Source organism: Hippocampus guttulatus, chromosome 4 (assembly GCF_054856545.1).
Source record: "Hippocampus guttulatus isolate MCC_2025c chromosome 4, RoL_Hgut_1.0, whole genome shotgun sequence".
NCBI lineage: Eukaryota > Metazoa > Chordata > Actinopteri > Syngnathiformes > Syngnathidae > Hippocampus > Hippocampus guttulatus.
Window position 1 is genome coordinate 23863774 of NC_141264.1, and position 23673 is coordinate 23887446.

General features: G+C 44.9%; 1 protein-coding gene across 1 annotated transcript in view; it reads right to left on the minus strand.

The window, feature by feature from the left end:
- The window catches only part of plxnb2b (plexin b2b), a 178955-nt gene that overhangs the window by 88687 nt on the left and 66595 nt on the right, over positions 1-23673 (minus strand). Inside the window, exon 4 of the mRNA XM_086108318.1 lies at positions 3375-3460. The gene's annotated coding sequence lies outside the window, so the exon portion shown is untranslated. The remainder of the gene's footprint in view (positions 1-3374; positions 3461-23673) is intronic.

A 23673-nucleotide genomic window follows, 5' to 3' on the forward strand; every position in this document is an offset into this window, starting at 1 on the left:
TTTGAAGGTCACATGATTGTTTGATGAGATCTACGGCCTGAATGCTTCCACTTGCCCATGAATACAAACGAGGTCTTTTAAAAAAAAAAAATTTTATGACAAAGATGTATGAGCTACACTGGAAACACAATGAGACCGAAAGCTGGAAGCATTAATCACCCGAAAGGCTCACGGTCACAATGTGGACATCGTCATTTTATTTTTATTTTTTTAATACGTTTAATATCAAAGCTCTTTATCCTATATAGAGTGGCGGCGCGATTTGGTTTGACGCGGCGGAGAGACCAATCCTCTTACTCGCGTCTTTACGAGGTCAGCAGTGGAAATGGACAGAGTTCAGACAGATGGGCCCTGAGGGGATAAGGCGGGGAATAGAGATAAAAAATAAAATCAAATAAAAGAGAATAAAAATAGGAAAGGGTGTCAAATCAAGCTGGAATTTGGTGCTGAGCCAGAACTATGGTTTAAAAAAAAATAATCGAATCAAGACAAGGGACTGGCCTTGTGGACTTGGTGGGTGGGGGGAGGAAAAAGCCGATTAGAACTGTCAGGATCCATCAACGAAAGGGTCGGCTTTGTTTGCTCACTTCCACAATAACTTTCCCGACATCCAAATATGATTGTTGGGCCAAGTTCAGCAGACGGACAGGCCAGGCGTCGACATGACTGATCACTGGCTTTGGATTTGACTCCATCCAACACGTAAAAATAAAACCCGCCACACACAGAGTACGATCTTTGTTTTGCAGTAATACACAACGATATTTATTAAGGGCGTGCACCTCTCCAAGAAAAGACAAGTCGCTTGATTCAGAGGGATCACGGTTTGCTTCGAAAGGGTACGGCTTAGTTCGAAAGGGGATGATGATGCAATGAGTTTGTTGTTGGAAATTTACAACAGGAATATACATCTACACACACACACACACGCACACACATCGGTGCCGTACGTCAAACTCAGAAGAGAATGTTTGTTTTCACTTTACAGGACCTAAAGGATGTGAGTGAAACAATATTTCTTTTGTTGTTTTTTTTTTTTCCGTGTTGCTGCTTGTCGAAAATTGAGTAGAATCTTTGTCCGGCCCGTTAACTCTGCAACCCCCTGAAACTCCACATGCCCTCTTCTCCGAGCTCCAAGCCCCCCCCCCCCCCCCCCCCCCCCCGCTCCCCGGCCATGAGGTCCCTGTAAAAAAAAGGACTCGTGGCCAAGTGCTCTCTGAAGTGAAGCTTTGATAAAATGTGCTATTTTTTCCACTTGAACGCTCCGATCTGCAGGAAGCAGTCTGCTGCTAGAAATTGCTACCGCCTGCCCTCGCTCAACTTGCCTGCATCTTTTGAGGGGAATGAAAGATGCAGGCGGCAGCGCTCCTGCTAGTCTCCATCCTCGGGGCACAAAACACAAGCCTGACAACGCGACAAGCAATCCCTCTCGGCAGGGCTGTCCAAGGAAAAGTGTCGATGCTAACAAAATGCATGACAGCCACTCACTTATGTTAACAGGCCGCGTGCACGTAAGAGCAGCATCCGTCTGTGCCGGCTCGCTTTTAGTTTGGGAAGAGTGCGGATTTGGAAGAGGGGGGCGGGGGGGGGGGGGGGGGCAAAAAATAGTCTTCCTTTACATCGAGGGATGGCTGTGCAGCCCGAGATGGGGTGAAGGAGATGTGGGATTGAACGCTCGTTTGGGGAAATGGGGAAAGTAGGGAAGAAAAAAAAAAAAAGAAGCCCATCAATATCCTGTCACGGCTGCCTGGGCAAACGCTACGCTGTAGAAATGCTGAGATAACACGAGACAGATAACTAGAGTCCCTCGCTTTCTAATAACGGGCCCACAACAGCGAAGAAAAAGTTGACTTAACCTCTGCTTGGTGGAAACTATTAAATAATCCTTGCGGGCATTGCACCACCAGCAGTCAACACACAAAATATGGCGCGACCTCCTCTAAGCTCAGAACAAACTTTCCAACTGAGACCTGACATTATATTTGGAAGCAAATACTTCTGGACCCACACTAGGCGTAGGGCAGGTTAGCGGTTTGACAGTTTACCGTGGTTTAAAAAAAAAAGACACGGTTTCAAAATCTATCATGTCTGTTACGGTACTGAGTTGTGGGGACTTCCAAGCGGGGAACGAGATGATTGGCTGCTTGTAAAGGTGAGTGAGCGCGCCGCTTCTTTGAAAGGAATTGGGGCCAGTCGCTTTTTTTCGGCAAAAAGAGAGGGGGGGTTAACAGTTACGCAAGGAGGAAAAGGGAGGGCGCAAAGAGACATTGCAAACTGGGATGCATTTTTGCTCTCTTGTGCAATGTCAAAAAAATGGTGCCCCAAGGACAACATGAGTAGCCCAAGGGTCTTTTCTAAAAGTAGCTCACCAGTGATGGGAGACAATAAAGAATTCAAATGGAAGAAGGTAAAGAATTTCTAAATATATATATTTTAACTTAACACAGGCTGTATTTCTTCATGTACTAAATATTCAAAATTCTATATTTTGTGGAAAAACAGAATAGTGATCAACGCAGAAAAATAAATCTCTTTTCGACCAAAATTTCAAAAACAGGACATTTCAGAGTTGCAATTTTACACTGTGGTAACCTTCAGCAAAACTACTACGGTAATATACCATCAGAATCTGAGCTCACATCGAAAGCGATGGGACGCTTCCGTCTCACGCCGTCTGTTCATTATCACAATTATCTCGCGGCTTGAATTTCACCGGCAGGCTGGGCAAGACCACGCCTACTTGTTGAAAACCAGAATTGACGGATATATTCGTCATTGGTTCTAAAGGGTTGGGGTTGCGGTTGTCGAATGTAAAAAGTACGTCGCAGTGATTAATCATAATAAGAATAAGAAAACCTTTATTCGTCTCACAATGGAGAAATTGCAATTTACAGCAGCAAAGTGATGAAAGGAAGAAAGTAGAAAAACAAAAACTATAGGAGCTGCTGTAAAGGCAGCCACTCTCGCGGCGCCATCTTGAAGCCAAAATAACATAATAACAAAGCAACACAACATATAAGACACAGACAGTCATTCATTCTGAACCACTTTTCTGCATACTCTTTGTTGTTCGAAGCAGTTCGAGATGAAAGAGGAGAGGATCAAAGTGTCCTTTCACCAGACGATCAGGGACGTCATTCGGGTAGACCTTTTGACCTATCGATCTGCAGATGGGACTCAAATCCACCACATCGGACATAAGCTTGCCCAAATCAAAGTTCCTTGTTCATAAAAAGCCGCTCGAGGACAGTGGCGAGTTCTATCAAGCCAAGTGCAAGTCTAACTTCCATTGGGTAATCTTCTCTTACCACCGAAATGAGATGCGTGATGGCTTATTTTAAAAAAAAATTAAATCTTAAATGATAAGTACTTACCAGACACTTGATAAGCGACCAAAATCCTAGTGTGGCGTCATTTAAGAAGGCAGAGGCACAGCAGCAACAAGTGAGTGAATCTGGACCTGCAAACAGAACAACCACCAATGTCAAGAGCTTGCTGGGATATCATGGAAGGCGGCAGTTGAGAGGGTCTCCCCTCCAAGACTGAACCTTGTTGTGCGAGCGGTAAAAGTTCACCCTCCTGACAGTTCCCTTGTAATCCTTGAAACACAATCAGCGATAAAAGAGCTTTGCACAGTGCATGTTTGTCTTTTGGTGTGGTTTACTCAATGACAGACAAAAAAGAGCAACAAAGCTCCTGTAATTGACCAAATCCAAACATTTCGGGACAAACAATGCACGTTTTCAGGAGGAATGAATCCACTTTGTCTGCAGGGTTTCGACAGCCATCACTTCAAGCCCCTTTCAGGGCAGTAACAGTCAAACGGGGATTTTTCCACTTTTGCCTTTTTTTACAAAATAAGACATTTCATGCCAAAAGCGTGTGGTGACACGCCCACATACACACACCTAAACACACACACACACAAACACAGCATCCCTTACTTGGACACTTAGATGACGTCAAAAGCAACGTTTGGGATGACGTATAAAAATTTTGACAACTTCAGACAGAAAAAAAAATTGCTTTCAACACCGCAGGGCTTGCGAAGAAAAGTGTCAGGTGTCTAAAAGTCTGCGTCAGCATAAGCACCTGCTTGCCCTTTCGTTTTGATGTTTTACTTTCAAATAGGCCCGGGAACAAAATTCTGCTCACACTGCCTCGAAATTATAATGAATCATTTTCAAACGATATTCGCGATGCCCGGAACCAATGCTTGGCCTCGTGTTTCCGCATGGACATTTGTTGGTGACGGACGCAGCATTCGGGCAACAAAAATGTCCACCCGTGGATGATGCCCAGGGTTTGAGCTCACATTCAACTAAAAAGGACAAAAAATAAAGTTTTGGAATTACAAACATGACTGCAGGCCAAATCGTACTCCGGTGGGGGTCAGGTAGGTTTTTTTTTTTTCTTTGAAATCAGTAGCTAACATACTATATCATACCATCACGATGTAGAACACACTCTACGGTGTTTGGAGACCACACACGCAATTATATTCGTTTTAAAAATGACGCTTATGTGAGCGACTATTTACCCGATAACCGATTCTAAAATGATACAGTCCTACTTTCAATATATAATTATGGTCAAACTAGTTCTGACTATTAACTCTTACAGTGGAAAAGCTAACATAGAATCCAAAGTAAAGCAACGTGCCATTAATATTCCGAGCAATTATGCAGCAGCTGTCGCAGTCAAGATACTTCTTGGATTTATTTGTTGCGCATATTTACATCTGGGGAGCGAATGTTTTTCCTGCTGGCTTGGAGCCTCTATTTTATTCTTTTTTTTTTTTTTTTTTGAAGAGCATTGACTAATTATATCCGCCAAACTGCCGCTTGTTGGGAAGTGAGTTGAGTCATCTTGCACGGGAGGGGAAGAATTTAAAAAAAAAAAAAAAAAAAAGCAGCCCTGTGTTGTCTCGAAAAATTTCCAAACCACCGCCGTATTGTTTTGACACGTCAACGTGCACAGTTGTGACTTCAAACAATGCGTGTAGCCATGGGACAGATGAAATCGAATCGCACTGCAAACAGAGAGGAGTCACCTTTATTCTGCGGCGGTTCATTTACATCTGACAGAAACCAACACCGTAAATCATCATGAAGGTCAAATGTGCCTTTTGGTTGAGGTGATTAAATATGCATGATAATTAGTTATAGGAAGCCAAGGTACTGGATTTAGAGAGAGAAATAAATAGTGTAATGATCTTGGGGATTTTTTTTTCTAGTTTCAAACAGCAATTTAGGGAGCGAGGAAACATTTTAGCCATGATATCAATTGACAGGCGCATTTAATTTTTTATTTTTTTTTATTAGCCATACCCGTTAGCGGAGCGTGGCCATCTTTCAATTCTGCATTTCAACCAATTACACATGCAGGAAAAGCGCCAAGCCACACAAAAGATAGTCGGCGCGCCAATTTCCTTCCGTCTTATCCCCCCCCGAACGCCCCCGAACGCTCTGGACCGAATGACACATTCAACCCAAAAGTGCCTATTCCAAGGAAACTGCAATAAATTCACGACGAGTAAAAAGGAAGCCGTCGATTCAACTAAAAGCCGGCCGGCTGCCTTTGATCAGCGAGCGAGGGTGGATTAGAGCGGACTTTCCGGAAATTTCACTTCAATCCCAACGAGGGTCTACAGTGGAAAACCACCAATAAACTCGCACGGCAAAGATGAGAAAGACAAAAGGATTGACTCGACATGTGTTTTGCTTTTTCCTTTGGATTTTCTCGTGGGTGTGATTTTGCGCACGTGGCGTGGACAACAGTCGATAGGTCGTCGGCGCCGACATTTGTCCTTTTCTTACGACGGATGTTGCTGAAGCAAGCAGGTCTCGTCAAAGGCGAGGGTTTATGTCAGGTGACGACTCAGAGGACTCGACCGTAGCCCCGTGGTTTCTTTTGAACTTTCAGTGTCATGCCGTCAACAAGAAAAAAATGAATAACTAAAAAAATCGAGCGAAGCAGAGTATTATGTCTGCGGGCGTGGACTGATGAGGCCGCCATTCACTCTGTTGTCGTGTCGTCAATCACTCTCGCTCGCGTACAGTAAATGATTTTTCAACGCGCTGCCGGCTGATGGATCAGCAGAGCGACAGGAGGAGGTGGAGGACTTCTCTGCTCACTGGAAGGAGAACGCGAGATGCCCACGTGACCTCTTTCTTGCTGCGCCGCACAACGTTTTTTCCATTTGGACGCTAAAATGTCACGCCCCGGGACAGAGCCTTGATGGATTCCCCCTGGCGGTGGTTTCCATGCTTTCAAAGGGAGGACGCAAGAGGAGAGGAAGACGAGTCTTGCGTTGAACGAGACGCCGTCAGGAGGTGCTGCACCTCTTCATCGGGCCTGGTCCTCCTCCCGGGCAAACTGGCATTCTCTCGACTTGATGCCCTTCAGCTAATGTAGCGTGTGTACTTTATATGTCTTCCCAATACCTTCTTGGGTCTCTACGGTTTTCCTGCTCCATTCCAAAAACCACACAGGGTGGGTTCCATTGACTATTCGAAATTGTTCATCGGCGTGAATGTGAGTGTGAGTGGTGATCTATTTGTGCCCTGTGATTGGCTGGCAACCGGATAGCTGGGACAGGCTACAGAACGCCGGCGACCCAAGTGGCCATTTGTGGTTTGGAACACACATGCACACGATATATTTTACATGAAATTTATCCCACTGGGTCGTCATGGGGATTCTCCACGCAGGGACAACGAGGCGCTCAATCTAAAGTGGCCAAACGCTGGCCTGTTTATCACGCTCTTCCGCGTTTTCTATGTAACGCGCGCACTCATGGCCCAAAGCGCGGCGCTCCAAAGCGGCCGCACCAGCGCAATGTCAGCAATTACCTTCAAACGTGTGCCATGTATTCCGAAACTGGTCTCTTAATTAATCAACTCGGTCGGTTAAGGACTTGTCATTAAGACGCTTCGATCAAATTGAAGAGCCCAATTCAATGAATGTGACCATTAGGAGTGAGCGATTTGGCTTCCAAATGACAAATACGATGAATATTTTAACAGTCTGTGGAACCTCATATTATTTTAGGTCTGATTTAAGCTATACGGCCCCAACAGACGGTTGTTCCGCGTTGTCCAATTTTTGTTGTAATACTTTCTAAAATGAAAAAATATATATGTGCCAAACACATCAACAGAAAAGTGTGTTATGTCTATGACAATTTGACCGGGATTCAATGTTCACATCAACGATTCAACGATAAATAAGGTCTTCAATTTCGGTAAATCTCATTTCAGACATCCTGCGTTTTTCTAGAAGCGAGTCATTGCTTGAAGAGGAGAGACACACCATCACAGCAGCAAATTGATTTTAACGAGTGCTCGGTGCCAGTCACCAAATTTGGCCAGTCGATTGGAATTTCAGTCCAGCCGGATCTCGGATTACCATGGGCCACCAAATTTTCATTATGGCGAACCGCTGAAACACTGACTGGCCAACAGTGCAGCACAAATCACAGTTCTGCCAGTTCCCAGTTGACACGCCATCAAATTCATTGATATATTTTCGGATTTGTTTAGAGGATGAAATGAACTCAACCAAAAGTACCACGACTTACGCAGACAAAATAGGGCTGTGTATAAAGCAATTCTATCATCCACATAGTTAGGGCGAATCCCTCAAACAAACGGGGGGAAATGAATAAATAAATACAAAAAGTTCAAATCCACACTCTTCAGTAGCTGTCTCCTGGCGAAGGAGGCACGGACTGTGAACCAAACCACTTTCGTAGGGTTTCCGGAAGGCGTTCTCCAAGCTATGTCGAATATTAGCTTAACATTACGATTAGCCTACTCGCTAACGCCAGCTCAACATTTCAGCATCAAAAGAAGACGTCTGTCAATGGGGCCTGAACTTCCCTCTGTCCCCAAATGTAATCGTGTCATGTCCAACGATTTTGTGAATTTGTGAACGGCAAAAAAGGGAGTGAATTGTGGGGGTGACACGCGCGGCTCAAGGCAACACGGCTCCACAGAGAGAGCACAGAGTTGAAAGCATCCCTCCAGTGACGAAAAGGCAGCGAGAAAGAAAGATGAAAGAAAATCCTGGCTAATTTACTCCGCGCCGTCATTCGCAATCTTTCTCTCTGTACTCGCGCACCTCCTGTGGTGCCGTGTTCTCTGTTCTTTGGCACCCGGGCAAAATTAACCTACAGACGCTACGGGTGATCCGACGGAAATATTTACTTTGAACGGAAGAAGCAATTTGTTCAAGTTTGTGATGACGCCTTCATTTCATGGGATGAATATTCCAGAATACGGTGGAAAAACAAATGCACAGCTCATTTAAAATCTTTAACTCAATATCCTCTTTTGTCCCGAATGACAATTTTAGGACGTGATTATTTAATTTGTTCAAAATAAAGAACGTGGGCTTCTTAGAAAAAAGGCTTCTGAAGTTGGACATGAAGGACACATAATTACGATGCTAACATGCGCACCATAATCCAACATCACTAGCGACACACAGTTATCATTTCAGTTGAAAGTTCTTCAAGGTTTTTTTTTTTTTTTTTTTTACAGATTATCCGAAAAAAAACAACACCACCATGTCAAATGTGATTATACAGTGGTGCCTTGAGATACAAGTCAACTGAATGTGAACTTTTTCAAGAAACGAGCCGTTGAGTGTCAGATTTTTCAGTTGTACGCAAAAAGCGAGCGCTGTTTTATGGCAATGAACTCAACTCACTTCACAACAAGCGGCACTTTGTCAAATGGTGAACAAGTCTTCAAAAAAAAAGAGGCTTCAACCCGTTCCGGTTTAAAGTTTACCATGAACCAAAACATAAAATGAAGAGAATACAAATTGTGCAAATTTGAAACAACCACACGGTTTAGCCTTTGGGTTTGCTCACTTAATGTTAATCAACGACTAATGACACCTGGAAAACGCCACAGACGTGCAAACAAATAGCATCTACGTGGGCGATGCCTATAAGCCTTAAAGCAGGGGTGTCAAACTCATTTCACATGGTGGGCCACATACGGCCTCGGTAGATGTCAAGTGGGCCGGACCATTAAAATGAAACCATACTTTGCTATAAATAACCAAAACAATATGTCTTTCCTTTGTTTTGGTACAAAGAAGCACAAGAACATTAGGAAAATGTTGAAATTTAATGAACATATCTTTTACAAAACATTTCACGAAGCACCTTACATTTCCTTCGACAAATGTGCAATTTACTTTTATCATTCACATATATGCATTGCAACTGATCCCACTGATTGTACAAACTTTAACAAGTAATTGGTATTGAAAAATACAGTAATACACTTTAAGATTAAACGAGATTTATGAAGAAAAGGATTTCTAAGCCATTTACACATGCATAAAAAATCTAAATGTAATCCTGCCTACACCTTTCAAACTAAGGAGAGTGCTATTAAATGTGTAAATGTGAGAGTGCTATTGATAGCGTCTGCTGTCATTGGTCTGTTTCAGTGACGGACTGAGGCTGCTGTTGTCTTCTTCTCTGATCAAAACAGTATCTCTTAGCGGATACTCAATGACTTGCACCTTATTAAAAATATTAATTCTGTGTCTTTTATGCATTTTTTTCACTTTTAAATTATCCTGCGGGCCTGATTGAACCTCCTTGCGGGCCGGTTCCGGCCCGCGGGCCGTATGTTTGACACCACTGCCTTAAAGCAACAAAAATATGAACACAAATGGTGGAGCAACATATGCAGACATGACTGAATAATACTCGCAGTATATACATATATATATTCTTTATCCTCTGTGCAGAATGGCTGACATTACAAAATCTTACTTAGGAGTTTTGACCGGCCCAGTGTGTTGTATATTTGTATGTATGTATAATACTGCCCCAAGGTGTGTACACCAATGTGAACAGCACAACATCCATTGAATTGAAGTAAAGAGTATGGCAAAAATTGTTATGACTTTCTATTCAATTATATCACTGTACAACACAGCCAGATTGGCCAGAATGTGGCTAGCACCAAATGCCTCTTCGGCGTTAAAATTCTCCCACATTGATTTATTGGATGCGTGTCAGACGGCGATTTTGAGCTCAGTACAAATATTTACCTCATTCTTTTATTTTGGTTTGGTGAAAGCGGGAAAACGTCACGCCGTGCCAAAATCAAGCACGGCGCCTTTGCAAGCAAGCTCCCGATGCTGGAAAAGCGTCCAGTTTTGTGGACACTGCTTCAACACAAACACAGCTTTTGTTCTCCAAGCCGACAAGACGTCCGAGGCACGCTATTTGTCACGTTCGATGCACTGCAAATGCGCAGCAATGAAACGCTGCACGGGCAAGGATGCCAAAAACGTCAAAATTAGTCAGAGAGAGACTTTGTATCATGTATTTATTTGTTTGTTATAAGGTAGGTAGGTTGGTCAACCCCCAAAACAATATATGGCAGCAAAGCCAAATAAATCCGGTGTAAGAGACATGCAGGCAACGTGTCGGGCCTTGACAATATTGCTGGGCGACATGGCGGCTTGATGCAACTGATTCCATTTGAAAGCCTTACTTACTCCAGAGAACAATTTCTCTGACAGCGTCAAGAGAGGAAAGGGAGGGGGGCGGGGGAGACGATGACAGTATTTAACATCTCTCCCCATCTTGAGAAATGTCATGCAAATAGATGACGCGTAATCCCGCTCAAACGCCGGCCCGCAAATCACTTAATGCGGCGGGGCGGAAACGGATGGACGGTGGGCGAGTCGACTCGCCTCGCGCGGCTTTTTGGGATGGCCGGATTGCTCCCGTGGAATTCCGCGGCACGCACGTTGACAGAAACCTTCAACAGTTGTGGCGATGATTTCAGAGACACAAAAATAAGCGCTGTGCCTCCCGGCTGGCTCGTCACCCATTTGCGGTTGAATTATTTTAAACTTTTGCAAACCCATGAGAAACCGCGAGAGAGTGACAGAGAGAGAGCTGCTGAGATTATTGGCAGTTTGTAAAATCCCATCAGAATAGTTGACACAAAGAATCAGATCATGTCGCGGATCGCGGCGGGATGAGCGGCAAACAGACACCTTCGGCATCTGCTTAACAAGGATGACATGGCTTCATTTATTGACAAGTCTCGTTCTAAAATATCACCCAAAGCGAAGAGGAAAAAAATCTGACATTCCCCTCCAAAACAACTCCACGTTGCAGTTGCACATTGTCTATTGTCGCTATCCCATGACAACATGTCACTTTTTATTTTTCAGGAGCCATCGAAATTGTTTCAGAGTTGGATGTACGGTACTTTTTTAAAAATACTTCACAAACAGGTGTTTTTTTTTTTTGGACGGCTTTTTACAGTACATTTTTGGAGACAGGCGTCCGTGCGCTCATCATAAAAACAGGTACAGCTTCATTTGGGTAAATCTAATCTACAGAGTTTGGGATCGCATTGCGCTTGTTTGGGCATTCCGACAGAGGGAGATGCCCCGCCCCAGATAGATCTGACAATCTTTGTGCCGTGAGGCTCATTTAGCCTGTTTGGAAATTTGGTTGGCCGCACTACGGCTCACTGGGAGTTCCATCGAACGGGCTGCCGTGCCCCCTGGCACATATGGCTTTTGGTGATTCAGTAAAAGCAGGTCTAAGTGGTGGCGCCAAGTGGTGTCAATGAGATTTCAAAATAAAGTGGCTCCGTTAGGGACAAGACTTGTCCGTCTTCCGGTCAAACGATTCCTTTCTTGATCAAAGGTTGAAGGTCATGAGGTGGCAATGGCTGTCTTTTCGTCTTGAAAAGAATGCGACTCGGCCAAAGGGAAGTGCGTGTCTGCAACATTGTCAGTCCTCCGCTACAAGCATTAAGCTTCTTGATCAAAAAGGTTGTCGGCACGCAGTTCATGGGAGGAAAAACAAGTACTGGTGATCGTCTTTTGTCTTCGCAAAGCGAATGTTGTCAGCCATCCAGCCTCCCAAAACTTCCAGTCCTTATCCGAAGCTTTTTGGCATTTGGTTCATGAAAACAAAGTGATGATGATTGCCCTTTGACCTCAACGTCTTTGGCACAAATTAAGATCACGATGGGAGGGATCAGTCGGGGACATTTGTGCAACCGTGCCTGGATTCAGTCACCCGTCCCGTTCACTATGCGAGGATATCGGCACGCGGTCGATTAACTCATTCAGTACCAGCCAATTCTGGACCAAGTCTGAAAAGACGTTTAAAAACGTCTTTGGGAGTGAATGAGTTAAAAAAGCGCCGGCGATCATCTTTGTCTCACCTTCCATATAGAGAGACTTAGGTGCAAGGTACATCTCCGCAGCAGCACCTGCACAGCCGGCTCAAAAGCCGACTTTCTTCCCAGAGCGCTCGGTTCATGAAAACAATGTGACGGCCATCGAGACTCATCTTCGAAACGGAGTCCTCGTGGGAACGTTTGCTTCAAAGGTGGCTTCAAATCTTGCTTTTGGCTGCTTTTAACAGAATAAATTCTTCCCCACCATCGGCGAGAAACAAAATCCTGTTGCCCGCCGTGCTTGTTCCCGTTCTATTCCCCGCGAGGGCCACACCATTCCCCAGGAATTAACCCCAAAGTCATTACGCCGGTGAGGGTCAGCGAACGTGAGGCATTTGTGAACAACACGAGCGGCATACTGGCTCCAGTGTTCCGCCTCGGGCATCCTCAGTCCACACTCAAAGACAGACCCTGTGATAATACCCGACACACACACACACACACACGCACACACACATGCACACAGAGCCAACCAGGCGTGCTGCCCAGCCACCAGTCAGCCTGCTTAATAGGGATGGCAAATAGTCCCTACAGCCCTAAAGACACAATAACAGAACCCATAATATTCTCTCTGTCGCTGCTTTAACAGCCGTGTGAGTCCAGGCTAACGGGTCTGGAGGTTCAGAGGGCTAAACACACACGCTCCATTTCAATTAGCGCCGCGTTCACCGCAGGGGTGGGCCGGGAGGAGAGGGCTGTTGCTAACCCGGGCTCCACAATGTCACGGGCAGAAACGCCACGAAATGTCTTGACGAGAAAATTTTGGAAGTAGAGACGCGTTTTCCATGTAAATGCCCTAATCCGTTCCAAGCCCCCCCCCCCCCCCCACCGCCAAAACTCAGACATAAAGTTCCTAAATCATAAAAATGTTGATGTATTTTTATACACATGTAACATGTTTTATACAAATACATATTACAATCAGATTATTGCACAATAAATGAGAGTTGTGCATCATGTAAAAAAACAAACGATAAAGAATAAAAATGATGCTCTGAATCTTTTTGTGTTAACTTGTAACCGCGTCTTCGTTGGTTTTTTGCCCTCTTTAGTTCATGTACTCTCTCAGGAGCGAGTTTTGCAAAGAACTGATCCAAGGACGTTTGCTTTTGTCAGCTTTTAGCAATCCTTCGAAAATGTCCAAGGCAAACATCAGCATAGTAAGCGATCAGCGGACCGGTGAACACTTTTTCTGGGTGATTCACATTTACCGGAACACCTCTTGGCCCAATGGGGCGAATGACGAGGACGCGGCATAGACATATACTGTAGCTATCCGTTTATCTATCTACATCTAAACACATAGACAAATACGGTAGACGTCCCTCTTAGCCAATGGGATGCCTAGCTATAAGTATGTTGCGTTCAGGAAACTCGGAGCTGCGAATAGCAACCCATTTTCGTATCTTGAGATTTCTTTCGTAACGAGAGGCGATATTTTCCTGTTGAGGCGTTTCGTAACTTGAAAATTTCGTATGAAGAGACGTCCGTAAGTCGAGGTACCACTGCAGTTGGTTTATTCTGATAAAGTAATGCTCGTGCATCAAGCGCCTTTTGACTTCCTTATCTCGCGACGAGAGCAAGTCGGCTCAGTTCAGAGAAAATGTGCATTTATTCTTGGCCCGCTCAAAATGATTCATTATCCAAGGTTGTCGGCATTTGGTTTATTAAAATCAAGTAACGACGGCCGTCTTTTCCGCTCACCCACTTTGTTTGTCGTCAAAACAAAGTGATGACCGAGAGGGCGGACTCGCTTCACAGGAGAGATGCTTTCCCTCGCATTCCGCTCAAAAGCCTACATTGACTCAGGTTGTCGGCATTTGGTTGATTAGAAAATTGACAATCATCTTTTGTCTTCAACATCTTGGCAGCGGGCGAAGAGAAATGAGTCAGGTTACAATATGTTTGTTTCAGAAATCCAATCAGAAATCCAATCCTTGACTGTGGCGCAGCGTTCAAATAACCTTGATCACATTTGATGGTTTTGTCACAGACGCTTCTCTTTCACCGTGATTGTGTTCAAATGTATCAAACGAGAAATTGATATCGGCCGACTTGAGAGCTCCGCAGCCCTCAACCTCCGACTCGTGAAATGGCCCTGATGGTCGTCGCCTTCAAGATGCTCGGGAAAATGGCCGCAGTTGACGTCACGGTTCAAAACGGCACATTCATAATCTGAGGCGATCTGGATTTGGTTCTTTAAACCCAAATAACGATCGGGTCCTGTTTTTGGAATGTGGGAGGAAACCGGAGTACCCGGAGAAAACCCACGCAGGCACGGGGAGAACATGCCAACTCCACACAGGGAAGGCCAGAGCAGGGATCGAACCCACGACCTCTGCACTGTGAGGTCGACGCGCTAACCACTCAACCACCGGGCCGCCTGGCATGAAGCAGTGAATCTAAAATAAATCACGATAGTGTTGTCATGAAGGATTCGGTTCTAAAGTAAACACGCGTTTATATGCTCCTCAAAATAACAAATTCATGACCCGAGGTTGTCTGCATTTGGTTCATTAAAACAAAACGACCCTGGCCCAAAAATATTCCCGGATAGAAACACTGATTCAAGTGATTAGTGAAGTGAGGGGAGGCAGGCCAAAGAAAAACATCCCTGTGGCTTTTTTTTTAATTGGCGCCGTTCCGGGCGCTTGTGTCACAGCGCGGCCGACTGGCGAGCCGCCACCTTTGGTCCGTCACCTCCGCGGCTTAAACTTCATCAGGCACGTGCGGGAATAACCAATTTTTGCACACCTGCCCGTGAAATGCCTTTCAATACACTCTTTGCCCGTAGCAATTTCCACTTGGACCGGGTTGGCAAAATGAGCAAGCAGATACTCGCCCTCGGGGGTGTCATTATGCCAGACACGCGAGTAATGGAGCTCTGGGTCGACCTACCTCATGTGGCTTTCTCATATTGAAATGGAAGCAAAAGGCGGCGCTCGGAACGATGTTAATAAAAAAAATTTTTTTTTTTAAAAAGCAAGAAATGCCAAGGGCTTTGCACCGGGATTATGAGAATTGGCCAAGAGTCAGGAAAAGCAGGGAGGGGATTGGCGCCCCGGTTCTCTCGTCGGCCGGGCCCCCGTCTGCCAGTTCCCAGAACACAAGGAGCCTTTTTTCTCCTGCCAATCACAACCAGATGTGGCCGGACTTGTGCTACCAATTCAAATCCGTCGCTGCTGCTCTGCAGAAAAGCAACAACAACCCAGTGCTGACAAAAATACGCACAATCTCCGGCAGGGCCCGGCTGAAGCGATGTAATCACAGCCTCCCCCGGAAGGAATCCTGGGTTCCAATAACATGCTTTTCAACAAGGCTACGCTCGTCTCATTGCCGCCCCCCCCCCCCAACCCCGCGGGGCGACGACGCCAAACCTGAGGTGACAGAGACTCGAGGCTTGGGAGGGGGGAAGGAACCTCCAGGCTCGTCAGTGTGCGCGGCAGACAACTGGGCAGCACCTGCGGGGCGTCTTCAACAAGTACGCCCTGAGCTAGAAAACTGCAAAAAAACGCGGCTGTTGAGGCAACAGTCAGCCTGTGGGTGTTTCCCCTGACCCCCCCTCGCTAAATATTTAACATGAACACAATGTATGCCCGCCGGCTACAAAAACTTACAAACAGCTCGCCTAAGTGCGCAGGTTTTCTTCACAGTGTGAAGTGAAGGGCTTTGCAGGTGGTTACAATTACCGATTCATTTGATCAATGCGATTCGCATGTACAACTTTCCTGAGTATCCGCTAACCTCCTTTTTTTTTTCTCCCCCCTCTACGGCCCCGCCTTCGGCATCCTCTCGGTCGGCGCAACGCTATCAGCCACGACCATCTGTCATCCCCGCAGCAGAAAAGTGCAGAATCGAGCCACTCGAAAGTCCTCCGACTGGTGATTGCGGACAAGACGCGGTGTTACGAGTGCGTCGCCATTTCGAATCGCATCTCGGAATCGCTGCCGCCTGCTGCTTTACATGAGATTGTTCTGATTACACCTGCTTTGTACAAGTGATGGTGCGGAACACATATTACTCCGCAACCGATAGCGTGATTGCAATAATTATTCCAATTAGTACCAAACGGCAGTGCACAACATATAGTTAAGGGCATATCAATCTGATTTGAAGGGATAAGCAACATTTAAAGGGCAGTGCCTGTGACCTCTTTTTTTATTTTTCTTGTTTTACTTCTGACGTCCATTTCTCATCTTTGCAAGATAAATTGAGTTTAAACTAGCCAAGATGGCCTTTTTTTAAATCAATTTGCATTGGTCGGAAGTACCGGTGATTTTCAACGGGCCATTTTCTCATTAATATTCGAGCTGTAAAAAGGCTTTGCTTCGGTTGGGCTTCCCCTAAGTTGATATGCAAAACAGATTTCCCCTGATTGGTCGTTGCCAAAATGTGGGCGTATTTTAGCCATCGTATCTCTTAACGTGATGGCTGCGTTGAAATTGAGCGGGCTGTCGGAAAAAATGTGGCCGACCCCAGTGTACTCTGAGGCGGCCATGGAAGTGTGATGGCCCAGTCGCCCGGAGGAATTTTTTTTTTCACTTTTATTTTTTGAAAACCCGGCAGCTCACGGTCGGCAAGTGAAAATCCTGAAGTGGACTGACCCGCTCAAAAACCACGGTCGGCGGTTGGTTCTCAGTGGTACTCGAATTTTTCTCTTTTAAGCCACCTCTGACCTGGTGGTCACTTAAAACCTGGAATTTGAATTTGTGGCCAAAGCTTATGTTGGTGGAACAAAAATTGTATTGAGAGGCTGAAATCAGAATTTGAATGATTTAAATAAACACGACTACAAGCAATTAATTGGCTATAAATCTCTTCACATGTTAGCATTTTTGCAGTTTTGAAAGGAGTCGTTTGCTACAGGGTCAGATGTAAAATCCTGATCAATCTGCCTTTGCGCTTTTAGGATTCAGGCTGCTGTCTTGATGCGTTAGCACACCGACAGTCGGGAAAACTGAGGTGCAAACCAAACGCTAAATGACCCACTGACAAGATGAATTGACACTAACAGATTAGAGCAACATGTGGAAGTAAAAGTAAATATATTTATTGATCTTGTGTTTAGAACCCCATCAAAAACATCCCGCGCATCTCATCAGCGGGCCTGAGTCGAAAATTCGTTCTTATAAACCGCTAAATGGTGTGATGTAGTGGCTTGCATGCACAAGAGCCGCAACTCAAACATTACATTTTGTTCTCCGGAGACCAGCGGGGAAAAAAAAAACAAAAACAAAAAAAACCACAACCTCCTTGGCTGAGTTAATTAAACACGGCGCGTATAGTGTCTGGCAAATCCCTCATGTCTCACCCTTGAAAAGAATCATGTCACAACAACAACAGCTGTTGCCTGCACACAGTGGGCCGTCTAAAAATAAACCGTTTTTTAAAAACATACCAAGAAGGCGATCCAAATGCTAATGGGAGAAAATTTGATTAAAAGACAGAATAAAAAGGCGCGCTTGAAGGAAACAAAAGCAGCCCAAGCTAAGTGAGAAACGCAGTTCCGCGCCTGCAGAAGATAGCCAGTAAAATACTCTTATCACTTTAACGTACAACCTCCCTTCCCCTTCCCCACAAGAAGCCTTTTTTTAAGCAAGGCGCAAGAGCACCAGAGGTGTAATCGGCATGCGTAAACGGGCGGCCGGGGGGATAAAAGGCGTCGCCATACTTTGTGGGTGTCCCTGCGCCTGGAGCAGAAGACACCCATCTGTTTTCAAGGGCTTCCGCGTCGACGCGCGGACCTCATTATTTCCCAACATGCGAGGCCCATATTCCAGATGAATATCTATTACAAGGGGAAAGCCTGTTAAGGTGGCCGCGCAATGCTCAGCCAGCACAACGCTGTTAAGACGGCAAAGCGACATGGGGCACTTAGGAGGCAGCGCATTAAGAGTGTGGTGGAGCAGGGAGGCAAAGAGCAGCCATTTGTTGCAGGATGGTGGTGGGGCATCGGGGGGCTTCACATCACAGACCCCCCCCCCCCTCAACCCCCACACCCCTCCCTCCCTCTTAAGGAGGATAGTCCATTGTGGCCGACTGTACAGATCGATGAATCGGGTCAATAGATCATTAAGCCATCCCTATGTGGCTGAAATAACACAAGGATGAGAGTGGAGATAAGAGCCCGGATCAATGCTCCGGACAGATGAGAGGTGGACAGAGGCTGGAAATGGAAGTGAGGGGATGGACCCATTTAGGGAGACGCATCTGAATGCATTTTCCATGTCGCTCTCATTAGGGAAACTGATATGAGATCGGCCTCGAAGCCCTGAAAGGGAAACTGGCCAATCACAGCGCAGGATTGAAAGGAGACGTGACACTTTTATGTCTTAAATTCTCTCGAGAGGCTGAAGGGACACATTCTGCCTTGTTCTGCTTCCGAAAACGTAAACTAACCCGGAAAAATCTACACGTTCTTTCGTAGAGCCAGTTGAAATAAGAAACAGCTGCTTGGAGATGGAAATTGTCTCGGTAATATTATTAGAGCCCAATACCACTCATACTATTGATACATAAAATATCTATGAAGCAACAAATTAAGAAGCCCTCTAGATTAGTTCTGATTACCTCATTCAGTACCAGCCAATTCTGGACCAAGTCTGAAAAGACGTTTAAAAACGTCTTTGGGAGTGAATGAGTTACCAGTAACTCTGAATTTGCGATTTAAACAAAAGTGACACATAAAAATAAAATAAAATAAACACAACTCAGTGAGTTTAAGTGTAATTTGAAATGCAAATTACCTCTCCCTACCCAGCGTTTTCCTTTCTGAATTCTGATTGTAATTTCCCCATTGCGGGAAAAATAAAGGATATCTTAATATAATACAGTATTTTAATGGACAAATGAGAGGACAGCTTTCGATCCAGTTCACTTATCAAAGCTCTTTCACAGCCATTGGTATCAGCCACCGTTGTGTACAAATACTTGAAAATAAGGCTAGTTTCGACCAAATACCGAGAGCAGGTATCGGTACTCGCCCGTCCCTAAATATACGTTAAATAATGCCATGTGAGGCTAGCTGTTAGCACGTCTGCTCCACCGTTCTGAGGTTCCTGGGTTGAATCTCGAGACTCACGATTGATCAGTGAGTAATGATTTTTCTATGGTGCGCGCTGTTGGTCATTTTCAGTACGGATCACACTACTATCACACATTTTGAGAAACGGAATATATGTACCGCGCTATCGTCTGGTTTCCACCTCTGCAAGAGTGAAGCTAATGGAACTTAATGCTCTGATGTTTTTTTTTTTTTAACACATCAATGCCTGGGCATGGTTTGAGGAGCGATGAGAGAAAACTGAATATTTATTTAGTCATGACCAGCACGGGGGGTTAAGGTGCGCCAGGTGGTGGAGGTGGGCGGTGAGCTCGGGACTGGGGTCTTTACGAAATGTGTCCAGCCGAGAGGGAAGAGGGTGTTAGAGCGGCAAATGGGAAAGCACAGCTGGATGTAAATCACATAATCCTTCTCGACTGGGGGGCAGCGGTGCGCTGATTGCCTATTTAAATTCGCTAATACCGATCATTCTGTCTGGTTACCTCATTAGCATGTGGCGTTTGTCCGGCAAACCACTTAGAGTGACTGGTGCATGTTATTCTTCATGTCCCCTGAGCTAAAGCTCGGATTTAACAAAAAATATGCTTTATACATATATCGCATAAGGGGCGCAATTATGCACACAACAGAACTTTTTATTGACTAAAGCTGTTAAATAGCAGCAGAGCATGAGATATCCTGACTAATGCTCTTGTGCATGACAAATCAGAGCAATTCATTCATAATCGGATAGGTTGCCTTCGAAAGGTAAGTGGCAGTGTTTACCAGGTTTTAGCTCAGAAAAAAAAAAGAGATGCTGAAACATTGATTTAAAAATCGGCATCAAATTTCTTTTGAATTGATTTGGTGACTCATCATAAGTGAGGTAATTTGTTGCCTCAAATTAAGTTTTAAGTGGCCAGTACTTCCCGAATCAAAGTGAACATATTCAACCATCGGATACTTAAAACTATGACACCACAAACTAATAAACACTAACTTTTGTGAACCTAAATGTTTCATTTGAAAACTAATATTTGCAATTTCAGGGAACTGCGAAAATAGTAGCTGGATATCATACCACCTATTAAGTTCTGGAAAGTGTTAACATTTAAATGAATAAATTGAGAAAACGAAAAAACGTCAGGCAACTGAACTCATGTTTTTTTGTTTGTTTTCTTTAGTTCTGCTAGTTTATTTGGGTTTAAATCGGTCTAGCCATCTATCTATATCTATCCATTTATCAGTTAGCTAGCTAGCTAGCTAGCTAGCTAGCTAGACAGATTGATAGCGAAATAGACTGATAGCTAATTAGCTGGCTAGCTAGCTAGCTAGCTATCAATGTCAGTATATCAGTAGCAGTATCTTTAAAATTGCGAGCCTTAGGCTCTGGGGACCTAAGCTTTCTGCCTAATGCCGCTGTGGGTCCTTCTGGGTTATCAGTGCCTGCCCACAAGCAAAAAACGGGCGAGGAGGATGACTGAGGATGAGTGGTCGGCCGCCATAAGCAGACGCTCCACCCTAAAGAGGAACAGCACGGCAGCCCCGGCGGACATCTGTTTGCACAGGTGTGCTTACGCGATGTGATTAAGCTCGGCGCTGCACACACATTACCCGAGCGACGGCGCGCGGCTACGCCAAACCAACTCTGGAGGGGTGGCGAGGGTTGGAGGCTGACATTTGGAGAGGTTCGGGCACAGATGGAACTGATTGGAATTTGAGGACAGAGCAAGCGGAGGAGAAAATGAAGGGGGGAAAAAGTTTGCAGGGAAAAGCACGGGACCATTACTAGCACATGCAGATGCTTCTCCTTTGATCCTCAAAAGACCGGCAGAAAGCCTCATACATGTTTTAGAACGGCAGCGTGTATACAGTAATCCCTCGTTTATCGCGGTTAATGGGGACCAAAACCACCCGCGATAAACGAAAATCAGCGAAGTAGCGTCCAATTAACATAAACAGGTAAAAAAAAACTTTTTTTTTTAAGTCCGCAAGCCCGCGAGAAGCTGCAAAACAACAGCGAGTCACATAGAGCAACATATACAGTACTGTACTCCATGTATATGTAAAAAAAATAAATAAATTGTCATCATGAATCGGGGAATTCATGAATAGGCAGGCGCGGGGGGGGGGGGGGGGGGGGTTCATACTGTGTATGCTTTAAAAGCCGCTGTGTGCTCATATAGAAAATAACAAGGAGGAACAAGTGGCTGGCCTCAAGCCATTTATCCAAAGAGTGGCCTATGCGATATACCGGAGGTGGGCAGCGGCTTTGGCAGAGTGGTGGGCACTTGAAGCCTCAACACACCTGTTTCCATAGCGAACGGGGGAAAGATCGATTCCACTCACACCGGCGAGCTGCTTCATGCTTGAAATGTAAAGCGACAACGTGCCTGAATTCATTCGTCGGAAAGAAGATAAAAGTCCACTCCCGAAAACAATTAACTCAAAACGAGAGGAATACCAAAGCAATTTTCTTTATTTATGTTAGCTCCGCTCAACCGCTTTACTCTTCTACCGCGACCAAGCCGTAAATCTAGTGAGGTTTTGGGGGGGTTTTTTCCTTCCGCAGAACGTTCAAGCCATTTCAGATGACCTCACTGCACAGCAGCGACAAAAAAAAAATTAAATAAATAACTTCAACAAACGAGAAAGAAAATCCCATTTCACAGCAGCCAGGAAGCGAGCAGGCAGGGGGGGAATCTTCTCAAAAGAGAAATTGGAGCTGCAAATAAAAAGCCGCTCACCCCAACGTATCCCTCCTTAAAAAAAAAAAAAAAAAGAAACAGAGGAGCTGACAGATTTAAGGCTAAATCATCCCCACTGTACGATTGCAAAAGCTTACGCCGCGCTGACAACTTGAAGGGAGGATGCCGGGTTCTTGGCGGCTTATTAGTGCTGGTAAATATCACTTGTGCCTTTTAAAACTTTCACCTGTGACTTACACTAAAAAACACACAAGATTGATGGCCAAAAAGGAAAAGGGAATAAGATCCTCCTTTCTATCATGTTGTTATCAAAGGATTGTACAACAGGTAACATTCAATTCCGATTCTTTTTGCCTTGTCAGACTTTTTGACGGTATACCAACCCGCTTTTGTGTAAAAACATGGAAATTGTGTCACCTCATTGCGTAAAACAGTGATTTTGTTACAGCAAAAAAAAAATTAAGAATTAAAAAAAAAAAAGAAGGAAGAAAGAAATAATGGGTTTAACAAAAGGCTTTTAACACTTAAGTGTAAAAACATGCCGGTTTTACCACTTGGCGGCAAAAAAAAAGAAAAAAGAAACAAGAAACACATCAGAATTGTGTCGCTGAGGAGCAAAGAATTATGAAAGTCTTCCATTACAATTGTACGACTTTCAAGCAAAAGATATGGAAACGCGTCGCCTGTGAGCGAGAGACATCGGATATGTGAAACCTGGATTTCAAAATCTTTGAAACTGTAAGGCTTGAGAATTTAAAAAAAAACATTTAGTATGTCACTCAGAAGCAAAAAAAAAAGAAAAAAACAATAGTTACCTGCAAGCAAAAAAAAAAAAAAAATGGTAACACCGGGACCCCAAAAAATAGAATTGTGTCACGAGAGAGGAAAAATAAAGAATTTGGAAACCAAAACGAGACACGTTTTGGTTTTTTTCCTCAAGGAGGACACTCGAAAATGGTGAGCAAAGCTCTTGCAAACGGGTCAGCGTCAGGCTGCGGGGCTGTGCTGTGATTGACACCTTGTCGATAGGTTGTTCTTCCGTGGGCGCGGTGGTTTCTTAAAAACCAAACAAACCGCAAACTCCCGTTTTAGGGGGGAAAAATACATTGGAAATACGGCAGAATTGTGCCCCGTGGGGTAAAGAAATTTGGGTCGGCTGGCAGCAAATTAACATCAACATTGTGTCACTTGGGAGGAAAAAAAATCCATCAGAATTGCGCCTACGGGGAGAAAGAAATATTGTGTCGCCGAGAAGCCAAAAACAAACAACCCCCCCACTGGAATCGTACCGCTTGGAGGCAGAAAAACCATCCAAATTGTGTCACTTGCGCCATAGAGTGTAAATCCAGTTTCGGGAGTATGATCAATGCGTCTGTGTTTGGAGTTATTGTGACTCTCTCTGACATCAAGCTGCAGGAGACAAAACACATTTTATTGGCCGGCCACACAGCCGGTCTCCATTTTCAGATTCCGTCTGCCGTCGAGCGCAACCCCTCACCTCCTCCGAAAACACTTCCCGCAACTATAACGAGCTCCAATCTGCTCTCACTTCCCAGCTCCCGCCGAGCCCAAAGTCAACGGCGGGGTTCTGCTCGCGTGAAACGCGTGCGATGTACTGTATATATTTGCAAGCGCTAATGCTAGTCCGCGCAGGCTGTTGGGCCAGCTTCAGACA